This window comes from Mobula birostris, chromosome 11 (assembly GCF_030028105.1).
Source record: "Mobula birostris isolate sMobBir1 chromosome 11, sMobBir1.hap1, whole genome shotgun sequence".
In the NCBI taxonomy this organism is placed as follows: domain Eukaryota; kingdom Metazoa; phylum Chordata; class Chondrichthyes; order Myliobatiformes; family Myliobatidae; genus Mobula; species Mobula birostris.
Genome location: NC_092380.1, coordinates 76,530,492 through 76,547,644, shown reverse-complemented (window position 1 = coordinate 76,547,644; position 17,153 = coordinate 76,530,492). Strand labels below are relative to the sequence as shown.

The 17,153-nt window shown below is 37.9% G+C and overlaps 1 protein-coding gene across 7 annotated transcripts in view; it reads left to right on the top strand.

Moving 5' to 3' along the window:
• Positions 1–17,153, top strand: part of dennd2b (DENN domain containing 2B) — a 527,103-nt gene that overhangs the window by 483,548 nt on the left and 26,402 nt on the right. The window lies entirely within an intron of this gene.

Here is a 17,153-nt window from a genome sequence, read left to right as displayed (position 1 = left end):
ACTGACCTCAACAATAATGAAGTGCTTTGAGTGGCTGATTATGGATCACATTAAATCCTTTCTTTCTTTCTTTTTCAATCTTTTTATTAATTTCGAAGTATAGAAACAAAACATAGCAATAATACAAATAGTAGGAGAAATATTGTTGCACTTAGGAAAAGTAATTGTAAAATCAAATAGTGTAAGTTAACAAAGCTCCCAATCATGTAGAACTGACAACGGATAATACAAATAAAAAAAACTGAAAAAAAACATGAAAAAGAAAAAAAAACAAACCCCATCCCCAAAGAAAAACAGAATTAATCAACTAAACTAAAAGACTTCGGCAAAACTAACAACTTAAAAATGGAAAGGAAGAAAACCTCAGCGTCAACGACTCCATTCCTCTCCAACAACAGTACAGAGAGATAAAACAAGTTTGGAAATGATCAAATTACATCAAATGAAAATGCTGAATGAATGGCCTCCAAGTTTTTTCAAACTTAATGGAAGGGTCATAAACTGCACTTCTAATTTTCTCCAAATTCAGACACAACATAGTTTGTGAAAACCAATGAAATACTTTAGGAGGGTTAATCTCTTTCCAATTCAACAAAATGGACCTTCTAGCCATTAAAGTAAGAAATGCAATCATCCTTCGTGATGAAGAGGTTAGATTATTTAAGTCTATCATTGGTAGTCCAAAGATAGCAGTAATTGGATGAGGTTGTAAGTCTATGTTTAGGACCGTTGAAATAATATCAAAAATATCTTTCCAATATTTCTCCAACAAGGGACATGACCAAAACATGTGAGTTAAAGAAGCAATCTCAGACTGGCATCTGTCACATATTGGATTAATATAAGAGTAATAACGAGATAGTTTATCTTTGGACATATGAGCCCTGTGCACTACCTTAAACTGTATCAACCTATGCTTAGCACATACAGAGGATGAATTCACCAACTGAAGAATTTTTTCCCATTTTTCAGTCGGTATATTAATCTCAAGTTCTCTTTCTCAGTCAGCTTTAATTTTATTAGAAGCATCAGGACATAAATTCATAATTATATTATATATAATTGCTACACACTTTTCTGAGAGAGATTTAAATCTAAGATTTTTTCCAAAATGTCCATTGGATATGGGTGTGGAAAATTCGGGGAAACAGTAATTAAGAAGTTTCTAATCTGTAAATATCTAAAAAAGTGAGATCTGGGTAAATTATATTTATTAGAGAGTTGATCAAAAGACATAAAACAATTATCCAAAAATAAATCGTGAAAAGATATTATACCTTTGGTTTTCCAATCAAAGTAAGCTTGATCCATCGTGGAAGGTTGAAAAAGAAAATTTGATATAATGGGACTTGCTAGAATAAATTGATTAAACCCAAAAAATCTTCGGAATTGAAACCATATACGTAAAGTATGCTTAACTATTGGGTTATTCATTTGTTTATATAATTTAAAAGAAGTAAAAGGAAGTGAAGTTCCTAAAACCGAACCCAAGGAAAACCCTTGTAATGAATTAGATTCAAGATTTACCCAATGAGGGTTTAAAGATATGTCCAAATCTCATAACCAAAATTTTAAATATCGAATATTAATTGCCCAGTAATAAAATCTAAAATTCGGGAGGGCAAGCCCCCCCTCCATTTTAGATTTCTGTAGATACCCTTTACCTAACCTAGGGTTTTTATTCTGCCAAATATATGAGGAAATTTTTGAGTCTACGTTACCAAAAAAAGATTTTGGGATGAAAATTGGAACCGATTGGAATATATACAAAAATTTGGGTAAAATGATCATCTTAATAGCATTAATCCGACCAATCAAAGGCAAAGAGATTGGCGACCATTTGGTAAATAAAAGTTTAATCTGATCAATTAAAGGTAAAAAATTAGCTTTAAATAAATCTTTATATTTTTTTGTAATTGTTATCCCTAAATATATAAATGAATCAGTAACCAATTTAAATAGTAAACGTCCATAAGTAGGTACATGCTTATTTAAAGGGAATCATTCACTCTTATTAAGATTCAATTTGTAACCAGAGAAGTTACTAAATTGAGCTAACAGATCTAAGATAGCAGGAATTGACTTCTCCGGGTTAGAGATGTATAACAACAAATCATCTGCATATAATGATTTATGTATTTCGTTTCCACGGGTAATACCAACAATATTTGGCGAGTCACGAATAGCAATTGCTAAAGGTTCAAGAGCAATATTGAATAGTAAAGGACTAAGAGGGCAACCTTGCCTAGTGCCACGAAAAAGACGAAGAAAAGGAGATCTATAATTATTTGTACAAACCGAGGCTACCGGGAAGTAATATAACAATTTAATCCAAGATATAAATGTCAAATTAAAATTAAATTTCTCAAGAACATTAAATAAATAAGGCCATTCAACTCTGTCAAAGGCTTTCTCAGCATCTAAAGAGATAATACATTCCGGGGTAGTAAATGAGGGGGTATAAGCAATATTCATTAACCTCCTAATATTAAAGGATGAATAGTGATTTTTAATAAATCCAGTTTGATCCATAGAAATAATTTGAGGTAACACCTTCTCCAATCTAGTTGCTAGAATTTTTGAAAAAATTTTAGAGTCTACATTCAGAAGAGATATCGGTCTGTATGATGCACAATCAGTAGGATCTTTATTCTTTTTAAGAATTAAGGAAATAGAGGCTTCGTAAAACGATTGTGGTAATTTACCTAAACTGATTGCTTCCTTGAATATTCTAGACAACTTAGAAGAAAGAATGGAGGAAAAAAATTTTTTAAATTCCACTGTAAACCCATCCGGACCGGGTGCTTTACCGGAATTCAATGATGAGATTGCAATTATTATTTCTTCCTCTGAAATGGAAGTTTCTAATGATAGGGACTCTTCGGTTGATAATTTTGGAAAACTCAATTTACCTAAAAAATCATGCATGAAAATAGAATCATGAGGAAAATCAGAATGGTATAGAGAGGTATAAAATTCTTGAAAGGTTTGGTTTATCCCAGCATGATCAACTGTGAAAGTATCATCCTGTTTGTGAATCTTAGTAATTTGATGTTTAACCGAATCAAATCTCAATTGGTTGGCCAGTAATTTACCCGACTTATTGCTATGAATATAAAAATCACTTCTAGTTCTCATTAATTGATTTTCGATCGAGGATGTTAATAATAAGCTATGTTCCAATTGGAGTTCAACTCTGTGTTTGTACAGCTCCTTACTGGGAGAAATAGCATATTTTTTATCGACTTCTTTAATTTTATCAACCAACAAAAGTATTTCATTGTTAACACGTCTTTTCAAACCGGCTGAATAGGAAATAATCTGACCATGGATATAAGCTTTAAAGGCGTCCCAAACAGTTCCATTGGAAACTTCTTCTGTAGTATTAGTTGAAAAGAAGAAATCAATCTGCTCCTTTATAAATTTGACAAAGTCCTGATCTTGAAGCAAGATAGGGTTAAATCGCCATTGTCTGCTAGTACAAGAGGTGTCCACTAATTTGATGGAAAGTTTCATTGGAGCATGATCTGAAATAACAATACTGTCATAATTACAATCAACTACATATGGAATCAAACGAGAGTCAATCAAGAAATAATCAATTCGAGAAAAAGAACAATGAACATGTGAAAAAAGGAGAATTCCTTATCATTTGGATGTAGAAATCTCCAAATTTCTGAAATCCCAGAATCCAACATAAAAGAGTTAATAATAGTAGCCGACTTATTCGGTAAAGCCGGACCAGCTATGGATCTGTCCAACATGGGATTCAAACATAAATTAAAATCACTGCCCATTATCAACATATACTCGTTTAAGTTAGGAAAGGAAGTGAATAAGTGTTTAAAAAATTCAGGATAATCCACATTCGGAGCGTAAACATTAACCATAGCGACCTTTTTATTAAAAAGTACCCCAGTAATTAACAGAAATCCGCCATTAGGATCTGAAATAATGTCTTGATGAATAAATGTAATTGAAGGATCAATAAAAATTGAAACGCCTTTAATTTTGGCCTGAGCATTTGAGTGGTATTGTTGTTCTTTCCAAAACTTAAAGAAGCATTGATTGTCCTCTTTCCTTACATGAGTCTCTTGTGCAAAAATAATATGAGCATTCAGTCTTTGGAACACTTTGAAAACCTTTTTCCGTTTTATTGGATGATTTAAACCATTTGTATTCCAAGAGACAAAATTAATAGTATGAGCCATAATTGAGAATTAACCCTTTGGTGAGTAAGGGGTTAACCATAATGTGAGCTCATGAAATCGGAAGAGAAATACATGATTAGAGAGGAACCAGAAATCTCGACACTGCGAACATCTTTGTAGTTCTGAATCAGCCCAATAGAAAAAATTAGAAAAGAAAAAGACTATCCCAACCCCAAGAACCCCGAACTAAGCCAAAAAAGGCTGAAGAAAGCTCTAACTAAAACTAATTCTAACCTCATTTCTGCAGGGGGCAACTCCAAAAATATATGTTAAATAGGTGACCTCCCAGGAACTAATATATGTAAAAATAACCAATATAATAATTAGTCTACATAGTAAAAATTACTAAAATATATGAAATAAAAAACTTAGTCAATACGTATAATTAGTCAAAGACGAGTAAATAAAAAATCACTACCAAAAGGGAAAAAAGGATAATGGGAAGAAGAAGCATAAGAACATGGCGTCTCGAAACAAAAACAAAGGAGGTTATACAAAAAAGAAGACAAGTCGCCATTTTAATTATGCAAAAACCAAAAATAGGAAACATATAACTAAAAATGATCGTCGGATCAGATCATTAATGATAACGAAAAAGGAAAAGTTAAAACAAAAGGTTAACTAAAGGAAAATGATGTTATTCACAGGAGATAAGTATTCTATATAAGTTATAGAATAACAACTATAGTAATAAACAAAGAACAAAAATCTTGGACTTATAAAAAAAACCTTCATCGCACGGTAGTAAAAGGTTTATTTTAAAGAAACACCAGAAAAGAAAAAAAAAATTGGTGCTGGAAGCACCCGACACAGATTAAGAGAGGGTGTCTGTATCAGATGGGAAGTTATCATCCAAAAAGCTCCGAGCGGCAGTTGTAGAATGGAAGACACGACGATTTCCATCGGGAAGAGAGATTCTGAGTCGTGCAGGATACAATAGTGCCGGTTTGAGATTTTTTTGATAGCATTCCGACATTAGAGGTTTAAAAGTCAGTCGTTCCTTCATCACTTCAGGACTATAATCTTGAACTATCCTGAAGGAATGCTGGCGATACTTGATCATCCCTTGTCGACGAGCAGTCTGGAGAAGTTGTTCTTTAACATTAACATAATGGAAACAAAGAATAACTGGTCTGGGTTTGGAAACAGCCGCTGCCAACTTTATCCACGGTATACGATGGGCGCGGTCGAGTAATGGAGGATCGTTGGGAAAAACTGAACCGAACGAATCCTTTAAAAGTTGAGCAAAGAATATTGCAGGGTCTCCAACCTCAACATCCTCGGGTAAGCCAATTAAACGTAAGTTTTGTCTTCTCGATCGATTCTCAAGATCAATAACTTTGGATTTAAGTTGTTGGAGTTGTTTAGTAGTCGAAGCTAGATTCTTCTCTAAAATCTCAACTTTTGTGTCCGTCTTCTGAGATTTAGTATCCAGTTCAGAAATTTTTGCATCGTGTTTTTGAACATCAGAATCCAGGGATTTCAAAGAATCCATGATTGATTTTAAATCTTCATTGAGGCTTTGACGATGTTGTTCAAATTGAGCAGTTAAACTTTCAGATAGTTTTATCCGATGCTGCTCAAACATTTCCTCCATAACTTAGTAAGCTAATTCCGTTTGTTTGGAATCGCCTTTCTTCTTTCCTCCGTTCCCATCGGCGTCTTTTCCATCTTTAGTTCTAGATCTCGTACTCATTTCTCTAAGCTCGAAAGTTACAGTTGACAAAAGGAAATCAATTAATCAGTAAATCAAGAAGATAAAGTAAATCTTCTGGTGTACTTAAAGTTGATTAGATCAAGGAGATCATAGGTTAAAAAAAGGATAACGGGAATGGAGCGAAGCCAAAGAGACGACCTCACTCCATGAGCGCTCCCTGCAGAATCCACATTAAATCCTATCTTCCTCCTACGTTGGATCCTTCCTGGTTCACTTATCACTCAAATCAGTTAGCTAAAGAACACCATTAGCCTCTGCGCTCCATTCTGTACTGAACCACTGGAAAATGGTGCTTCATACATCAGGATGCTGTTTATTGACTTCAGTTCAGTGTTTAACACAATCATCCCTCAGAAGCTGCTGGGTAAACTCTCCTCATTAGGTCCAGCACCTATTTCTGTAACTGGATCTTGGACTTGCTGACAGAAAGGCCAGTCAGTCCACGTTGGCAGCAACATTTCTAGTCCTATCAGGCTGAGCACCAGCATCCTCCAGGGCTGCATGCCTCCAGCTGTTCACGCTGCTGTGGCACGACTGCACTGCTAGATCCAGCTCAAACCAAATCATTATGTTTGCTGATGACGCAACAGTTGGCCTCATCAATAATGTTGATGAGGTGGCATACCGAGAGGAGGCTTGTAGAAGGGTGCAAGCACAGCAACCTGAGTCGCTACGTGGACGAGACTAAAGAGATGACTTTAGTAAGGTGCAGGCTGACCACTCCTCACTGTTGTAAACAGCTCCTCCTTGGAGAGAACTAGGATCACCAAATTTCTGGAAGTGAACGTAACAAACCTGTTTAGTCAAGAAAATATAGAAGAGTCTCCACCTCCTGAGGAGATTGACTCAACCTCCCCACCCATTCTAACCGTTGAGAATGCCCTGACCAGTTGCATCACAGTCTACTTGGGAAAGTAGCAAAGCATCTGATCACAAGACTGGACAGAGCACTGCAAGGACTGCTGAGAGGATCATCATCTCTTCCACCTATCCGAGATATTTATCAGGAGTGCTGCACACACAAAGATCCCTCTTCTCCATCCCACAATCTTTCACTTCCTACCATCAGGCAGGTGGTAGCATTAGAACAGGGACTGTTAGGGTGGTGGCAAACAGCTTCTTCCCCCAGGCTGCGAGTCTGCTGAGCTTCCTGCCACTAGTCAGGTCTCTTCATATATGAAGCTCCAGTGTTGTTATACTGTTTATTTTTAAACTTGTATCGTAAACGCCCTTCAGGCTAAGTATCAATCTCCTGGAAAATATTTTATTGTTTGTTAATTTATTTGTGGTAATATTATTGTGGTTATATGTACTGCATTGTTGGTACGGAGAAAGGTTGTTTCATTTGGCAGTGTACATGTATACTGTTGAATGGAAATAAATTTGAACTTGAGCTCGTATTCTAGAGTACGTATGTTTATCTTTTTCCTCATTTGTGATTTTCCAATAGAATGAAGAATGTTTCTAAGTTAAAAATAATCTCTGTTTATATTTTCAAAGTGACAAATATTACCGTCAAAATTACCATGGCATTTTTGAGTTTATCACATGTTCTGGGTTTTTGTTTCAGAAAGAAAATTGCCATATAAAGATCAGCTATGATTCTGGTTCTAATGAAATGCACAACATTTGATATATGTTATCTACTAATTGTGGCTTATCATATTTCTGATTCAAAATTATTAGCCCATAGTATTGTATCAATGACATTAAATCACCACCAGGACTAACCTCTACACCAGGGGTCCCCAACCTTTTTTGCACTGCGGACCGGTTTAATATTGACAATATTCTTGTGGACCGGCTGACTGGGGGAGCGGTGGGTGGTGTTCAAGTTCAACAGTGCGTGACAGGGGAGGAGGAAAGGTGCAGCTGACTCATATCATTTCATATCGCCAAATCATATCGTTTCCTTGCGGCCCAGTCACACATCTTTGTGGCCTGGTGGTTGGGGACCACTGCTCTACATAATATTTGTTAATGATTTCATGGAAGCTTACTTTTTGCAATATATCTGAGTGACCTGGCCTAGACATGGTGCTGTTTGCATTACAAAGCTTAAAGGGAAACGGACACAAACTCACCTGTTAAACAGCATTTGTGGAACTGAATAAACAGTTGATGTTTCAGGCAAAGACCCTTCATGAGGACTGGAAAGGAAGGGGGAAGATATCTGAATAAGAAGGTGTGGAGAGATCTCCATCCCTACATCCTTATTCTGATTTCCTCCCCCTTGCTTTACAGTCCTGATGAAGGGTTTCGGCCCCAAACGTCGACTGGTTATTCCCATCCTTAGATGCTGCCTGACCTGCTCAGTTCATCCAGCACACTGTGCGTATTGCTCTGGATTTCCAGCATCTGCAGTACCTCTTGTGGTTAAAGGGAGATATGCTTGAGTTGATGCTAGTGTGTGGATTGTTCCACTGTGTGTCAGAGTTTAGCCATATTTTACAAAGTAATCATCTTTAGATTGTTACCTGAGACAAATGCAAATTCACCAATAAGATCAGGGAGTTGAATGCATGATTTAGAAATTAGTGTGGATGAATTGGGTTTCAATTCCTAGGAGCTCTGGCAATAAAGGAGGAAGAGGAAGCTTTTCCATTGGGTTGGGCTTTACTTGAATTTAGCTGGAGCCAATAACCTAGTGAATCAAATAATTAGTGCTTTAAACGTAATAGATGGGGGAGATTCTGGTGTACAGCAGCTGAGTGGTGTAGCTAGCAGTGCTGCTGCCTCTCAGTGTCCTTCAATCCTGACGATGGTTTCTGTCTTTGTGGCATTTGTAAATTCTCCCCGTGACTGCGTGGGTTTGCTTTGGTTTCCTGCCACGTTGCACAGATGTGTGTGCTGATAGGGTAACTAGGAGTAAATTACTCCTGGTGTCCAAGTGAGTCATAGAACTGGGAGGATTTGAGACAAGTATTGAGAGAATCAAAAAAATGTAACTAATAAAGGATTATTAGTTGGTTCTTTGTTAGCTCAGAAGGTTTGTGAAGAGCTTCTTTCTGTACTGTATCTTTCCGTGACTGTTAAGGATAAGCTATAGTGTATGATAATGAAATGGGTAGTGATAACCAGAGTAAGGAATGAAGGGACAGAGTAACCATACATAAAAATAGGCTTCCATTTAGATTCAGAAAGGGAAGACCATTAAAAAGGCTAAGATGGAAGTCTCTGCAGAAGGGTCTCGGCCCAAAACATCAACTGTACTCTTTCCCATAGATGTTGCCTGACCTGCTGAGTTCCTCCAGCATTTTGTGTGTGTTGCTCGGATTTCCAGCATCTGCAGATTTTCTCTTATTTGTGATTCCCACATTTATCTTGACTATACTACACTTCCTGTCCTGTCTCCTGTAAAAATACTATTCCCTTTTCTCAGTTCCTTCGTCTCCACAATATTTGTTTCCAGGATGCGGCGTTCCTTTCGAGGACATCCTTCTTTAAAGAACAGAGTTTCCCTCCCTCCATTATTGATGCTGCCCCCACCCACATTTCCATTTCCCGAACATCCATGCTCGGCCTATCTTCCTGCCACCATAATGGGGATGGAGATCCTCTTGTTCTTACCTACCGCCCCATCAGCCTCCACATTCACCATGAAAAGTGTTTTTACCCCCCCCCCCGCCCCCGCTGCTTTCCACAGGGGTCACTCCCTCCACAATTTCCTTGTCCATTCGTCCCTCTACACTAATCTCCCTCCCTGCACTTACCCCTATATGTTCTCCTCCTGCCCATACACCTCCATTCTGGGCCCCAAACAGTCCTTCCAGGTGAGGCAACACTTCACCTGCAAACCTGCTGGGTTCATCTATTGTGTCCAGTGCTCTTGATGTGGCCTCCTCTTCATAGGTGAAACCCGTCATAAATTGGGGATTGCTTCATCAGGCACCTCCCCTCCATCCGCCACAAGCAGAACTTCCCGGTGGCCAAACGTTTTAATTCCAATTCCCATTCCTGTTCCAACATGTTAGTCCATGGACTCCTCTTGTGCGAAGATGAGGCCACCCTCAGAGTGAAGGAGCAATACCTTAAATTCCATCTGGGTAGTCTCCATCCTGATGCCATGATTATCGATTTCTCCTCCTGGTAAAAAAATGGATGCTGCCTAACCTGCTGAGTTCCTCCAGCAATGTGTGTGTGTTGCTTTGGATTTCCAATATCGGCAGATTTTCTCGTTTTGGAATATTCATAGACACTTGGACTTTCTGTGCTCATCTGGTATTTTGATCATGTTGACAAGGGCCAAAGGTTAGGGTCAAGTGGCTGAAATATAAGGCTGGTTTTGATTTGAAGGTTTAATTCAGTCTTTAAAATTCACAACTGCTATTCTAATACTTTAGACTCAGAACATTTATCTCTGGTTCCTGAGATATTGGGTTAAAAATAAGCAACCAAACATTGCCACCTTTGAATATTGGCAGGCCTATTATTAGTTAGTAGGTGGGTGAGCCTGGACCATATTGGCAAGACACAGCCTAGCAGAAGCACAAAAGTGAAGCAGTTCTGTGGTGAAAAGCTGGGCTGTCTCTGCTTGTTTCAGTATGCACTGGGAACTTTGTCACTTCCATCTATCACCATCCAGCTTCTGATACCATTCCCATGCTCACCTGCCTATTAACTCCACCTTATCTGACTCCACCTATTCCCTGCCGGCTCTTGCTCCACCCCCTCCCCTCGTCTTCTAACTCTGGCTATTGCCCCTCTTCCTTTCCCATCTAAATGAATGGTCTCAATCTGCACACTGTTCATAGAGATCAGATCTTTCCAAAGTGTATTGAGGTAGAACAAAGTAAAACGATAATGGAAAGGAAGTGTAGCACAGGTAAATGATAAGGTGCAAACTCACAACAAGCTGGATTGTGAGATCAAGCGTCCTTATTGTAGTAGGGAATCAGTTAATAGTCATATAACAACAGGGTAGAAGCTGTCCTTGAGCCTATTGGTATGACCTTACAGGGTTTTGTATCTTCTCCAACTGGAAGAAGGAAGAAAAGAGAATGTGCTGAGTGGGTAATGCCTTCCATTTTGCTGACTGCTTTACTGATCCTACAAAAGGTAAATTCGGCCTAGTACATCCCAGGTAAAGCCCTCCCAACCACTGAACACATCCACATGCAACACTGTGGTAGGAAAGCAACATGATATATAGGCACTTTGATAATAAACTTATTTTGAACTTTGATGCAGCGAGAAGTATAGATAGAGTTCATAAAGGGGAGTCCACAACTCTGCATTTTCTTACAGTCACGTGCAGCGCTGTAGCATCCAGATAGGGCACTTTCTGTGGTGCATTGATAAAAGTTGGGAAGAGTCAATGGGGGGGGGGGCATGCCAAATTTCTTTAGCCTCCTGAGACCATAGAAGCTAAAACTATGTAAAATTGTATGAAATTATATAATGCCCAGGTGAGATTTGACTTGGAATATTACACATAACTCTGGTCTTCTTACCTAAGGTTCTTGTGATAGGGGGAGCATAGGAAAGAATCACCAAATTAACTACTTCTGCCATATACCCTCCAGTTTAGAGAAATGAGAAGCATTGAATCATACAAAATTCTTTTGGGGTTGAACAAGGTAGATGCAGTGTAGAAGTTTCCCCTGGCAGGCTCTAAAGCTCGCAATCAGAACATGGGATCTTCCTTTTGGGGTTTCCTCACCCAAGTGATATGGAGTTTTTGAAATTCTTTACCCAGGACACATGGAGACTCAGCCACCAAGTATGTTCAAGACAGAGAATTATAGATTCATGGATATTAGGGAATAGAATATAAACATCCTATCCCTCGATTCCCTTAATATCCAAAATATCAGCCATGATTTTGTTGAATGTCGAAGCAGGGCAAATCCTGTGTGGCTTACTCCTGATTCTACTTGCTGTATTTTCTGATGATGAATTCGAGAGCATAAACTCTGCAAGCAAACTTAGTTCCATTTTAAGGGGATGGAGCATATCCGCAGACACACTAGTTTAACAAGACGATGGAGCCCTGTCTTTCTTGTTCATGCCACACACATTGCTGGATGGTAGTTATAAAAAGTGGTGGCAGAACTGTTCAAATCTTAAAGTTAAAAATTAAGGACACAGCCTATGAGCTATTCTGTTAAAAGGGCATACATTTATATGATTTACAGAAACTGGAGTTTTAATATTAACTCTGGGTTCTGGATTCACTGGCAATTCCAATGTTTAATGTTCATCCTCAGACCCAGAGCTTCAGCTTTGGGAAGACATTTCAGAGAACAATTAAGAGTCAAACACCTGAGTATGTCTGGATTCAGGCGAAGCCCCAAACTAGGTAAAGGTAACACATTTCATTCTGTGAAAAGTATTTGTGAAATGTAACCGATTTTTTTTCGTGGTTACCATTACCAACAACAGATTTAATCAAATGGTCCATATCATTTGAGGGAAAGGCCACTCCTGTCCAGTTAGAGGTAAAAAGCTCAAATCATCAGGTAAGTATTCCAAATCACCTCTATGGAAGATTGCTAGAGAGGAGATTAAAATAGTCATGGTGAATTAGAAGAGTGGCCATCTGCTTCTTCAAAAGATTTGTATTGAAAGGGTATTCGAGGTGGAAAGAGACATAGCTGGACATGTAATAGGGCAAAAAATAGTGGCAAGTTAGAGGATTGGGAAGCTTAACAGAAGGCAACTTAAAACTCATTAAGAAGGTAAAGATTGAATACAAAAGTAAGCTAGCCAATAATGCTAAAGAGGATACATAGAAACAAAGAAAACCTACAGCACAATACAGGCCCTTTGGCCCGCAAAGTTGTGTCAAACATGTCCCTACCTTAGAAATTACTAGGCTTGCCCATAGCCCTCAATTTTTCTAAGCTCCATGTACCTATCCAAAAGTCTCTTAAAAGACTCTATTGTTTCCGCCTCCACCACCATTGCCAGCAGCCCGCTCCACACACTCAGCACTCTCTGCATAAAAAACTTACACCTGACATCTCCTCTGTACCTACTCCCCAGCACCTTAAACCTGTGTCCTCTTGTGGCAACCATTTCAGCCCTGAGAAAAAGCCTCTGACTATCCACATGATCAATGCCTCTCATCATCTATCAGGTCACCTCTCATCCTCCATCATTCTAAGGAGAAAAGGCCGAGTTCACTCAACCTATTCTCATAAGGCATGCTCCCCAATCCAGGCAACATCCTTGTAAATCTCCTCTGCACCCTTCCTACGGTTTCCACATCCTTCCTGTAGTGAGGCGACCAGAATTCATTCAAGGTGTGGTCTGCAAGGAGTGTCTGTATGACCTCTCTGTAGAAGGCATGGGTTTTCCCTGGGTCTTCCAGCATCCTTCCCACAGTCCGAAGACATTTTAGGTAGGTGAATTGATCATTGCAGATTGTCCCGTGATTAGGTTAGGGTTAAATCCAGGTTGTCGGGAGATACTGGGCAGTGAGGCTTGAAGGACCGGAGAGGCCTGTTCTGCGTGGTGTAACTAACTAAATAGATAACTACACCAACAACATGTATATGAGTGGCAGATGATGTAATAAAGGGATTCTGGAGGAAGGTCATCTTTCGTGGGTGGATGTGTATGGCTTTGGGGATGACAAGCAGTCTAGATATGAAGCTTAGCTCTCAAAGAACCCAAATCTATGGTTTTGCATAGCCTGATTCAGCCTGACTATGTTTCACAATATTTATTTGGATGAAATGTTGACCCTATTTTGATGAAGTCAACCACACAGTAGTGTTGAAATGATTGCGATGTCAAAGCTGGGTAAAAACAAGGCTGCATTTTATTAGAATATGTCCCTAGATTTTTGGTATTATTGAACATGAATTAAACACCATTTGCGACCCAATTATGTATTTTTACATAGCCATCTATGAGCATGTCTCTTCTTCCCTCCTGATCTTTGCAAGTGAAGAACCAGCCATCAGCATTATTATTAGCAAGTTTTATAAAAAATGCCATTATGTGTAGCTCACAAACTTAACATAATAAATGGATATGGTGTTTCAAAATTCAGTAAAGTGAAGTGAATTTTTGAATAAAAGCTTTTAAGAGCTTTATTAAAAGCAAGATTGTCAATTTGTAGATAAAAACAGGACTCTCTTTAAAATGTTAACAGAGAATTAGTGGATGTTGCCACCTGGTGGTTCAACAGTGAATTTATGGTCAGCTTCCAAGGACTTCTAAATTGCTCAATTACAGATTAAAACAGATAAAGAACAACTGGTGCATCATAGTTACAATTGAATCAGTTTGTTCTTTTTCCATTCGGTTTAGCAATTTTGCTTACATCATTCAACGATTCTATCTTATTTGACCTTGTCTTTTAGCCATTTAAGTAACTTTCCAAAAGTGATGTACCCAAGAGTCACTTCTGAAACACCCAGTTTCCAGTTCTTTGTACAAACTCAATGATTTGTTGCCAATGATCAGCATGCTGAACCATCTCCAATACATGAATATTTCCCTTCTACTCTTGTGATCAACAATGTACACTAAATCAGGGCTTTGTTCAATAATAGCGTAACCTAGACTTTGATGAAGCTGGCTGAGTGATATCGTTAATCGTTCTATTTGCTTCATCTATTATTGCTCTATAGGGAACTTTCACAGGTATTGGTACATTATCTGTATCGTTATCTATAATCTATAAGTCTTTAGAGATTATTGTACATACCAGGAAACCAAAATATTATTTCATGAAACAAAGTTAAAAGTTGATTTTGCCGATCAATTCATTTCATTCAAGTATTGGCATTTATGTTTCCTTGTTATTTATCTTTTATTGATGCAAGGCTCATCATTTGAAATCTGATCTTTGTTCAATTACTTGAGCAATGATAATGACATGCAATAGGGCTGTTAAAGGACCTGCAATCATTGAAGTAAAGTATTTTCAGATTCTTAGAGTTAAAACTGGCTGGACCTCTCAGCTTCTTCTAGTGTGCTCAGTAAAATAACTTATTAAATAACATACTCACTTATTCTTTTAATCATTATTGTTTTCTATAGTATGTTTTGTTTTACGCGACTGAATTCTTGTGCTCATGGTCAGTAAAGCTAAGAACCATCTATCTGTACAAATAATTCATCCAAGCTTCAAGTGTGACTTTTAACTATTTGAAGGGAATTGCTTTAACCTGTTTCCCTGCCTTCTCATTTCTTGGTAAAATATCTGTGAAAAGTGTCACTAAGGAACCCCAGATATTAACACTGATATGGAAAGATAGTGGATCTTCAGAATACTGGTTAAGGTAGCTGGCTGCTGTGACAATCTTTTGCTACACCAAACAGTTTAAAATATAGTGCATTCTAATGACTGGATCTGTTAGTGACTTAGCAACATCACTGGAAATAACTAACAAACAATGGGCTGTATTCATTGTGCTAAGCAATACTAACTGTGACATTAATTTAAACCCATATTTATGCTTCTAAAAAAATGTTTGCTGAGTTGTTCATGTAAAATGTTAGAAATTAGTCAATTGAATGAATTACTCCAATGCATTGGGAAGAAATCATTTTTAGTTTAGTAACTGAGTGATTAAATACTTCCAATTAAGAACTGAAAGCAGAGTTCTCAGCCATGTCTGTCCGAGAGTTGTGCTGACTTTGGCTGAACTCAGGTAGGTGACGATCACCAGGGCAGTGGAAATAGTTGACGTGTTGGTTTTAATTTTTCAGAATTTCCCTGATTTGGGGCAGGTTTTATCAGATTGGGAAAAAGTAAATACAACTCCTTAATTTCAAAAGGAAGAGACACAGAAAGTGGGAATCTACTGTCCAGTTAGTGTAACATCTGTCACTGAGAAAGTTAGAAGCTAATGTTGGTGACAATACAGTGGTGCATTTGAAAAATTCTAAGTAATCAAATATTATTTTAGTTTTGCAAAAGGGAAATCATGTTTGATACTTTTTGTTAAAGTTATTTGAAGTAGGTCCTGTAGGAGGTAAAGGAGAACAAGTAGATGTACTATAGTTAGGTTTCTAGAAGGCATTTGATAAGGTACCACATCAAAGGTTAATTTGACTGCGAAAGTTTATTGACATGTATAGAAGATTGGAGAGTACATAAATGTGTCTTTTTCTGGTTGCAAGTAGTAACAAGTGATATGCTTCAGGGGTCAGTGCTGTGACCTCAACTTTTTACAATCAATATGAATAATTTGAGTAAAGGAATAAGGGATCATAATAATATGTGCAGTGTGCTGTTGGTAATGTATTTTGCACCTCGGCCCCAGAAGAACACTGTTTCAATAGTCTGTATTCATGAATGGTTAAATAATAATTAAATGTGAACTTGAACTTCAAATTGGAAGCAAAGGTATAATTGATCAGTTCGTTGACAACACAAAGATAGGAATAAATGAAGGTTGTTAAGGGGAGTTAAGGCTAGAAAAAGATGTGGTATCCAAGAGCCAGATTCACAAAAAGCTAGCATGAATATATTACATGTAGATAGGAAAGCTAACAGAATGTTTATTGCAGGAGAAATTGTATGAAGGGCATTGGTAAAATTACATCAGGTGTTCTATGTAGAGTATTGTTCTCCTTAGGCTGTGAATGTCTTGGAAGCAGTACAGGGAAGGCTTAGTAATAATGTCTGGAATATGTTGATTGTTAGATGAAGAAAGACTGCATAAACCAAGCTCATATCTGTAGGGATTTGGCAGCGTGAGGAGGGACTTGATACAAATGTGGAAGACTGAGAAATCTTGACGAAGTGGATGTGGAGAGGGTAGTTCCTCTTGTGGGAGAATCTGCAACTAGGAAATTAGCATAAAAAAGACACTTTAAAATGAAGAGAAGGTAACATTTCTTTATTAAGTCATCATAACCTCTCTTCCTTAAAGGGCAGTGAAGCAGAGTCTTTGACTAGCTTACAGGTAGAGGTAGATAGATTCTTGATAAACAAAGGGGTGAAATTGTTGGAGGCTCTGATGGGGTATTGATGTTACAGTCAGATCCACCATAATCTTATTGAATAGCAGAACAAGCTGAAGAGGACTGAGTCGGCTAATTCTGAACCGGTTTGTATGTTCCTGTGATTCAGTCTATGTAACAGACTTTGGTCAGCCCCAGTAATACCAAATGGAAGGCCATTAGGTCATCAGTGCCGGTTATAAATTATTATACTGAATGGTTTGCTAGAATATTACTCTTCTATAATTTACTTACAATAAGCAGCAGGGAAAATATTTAGTAAGGTGAAATACAGCATGTTTTGTTTCATTTTGGTT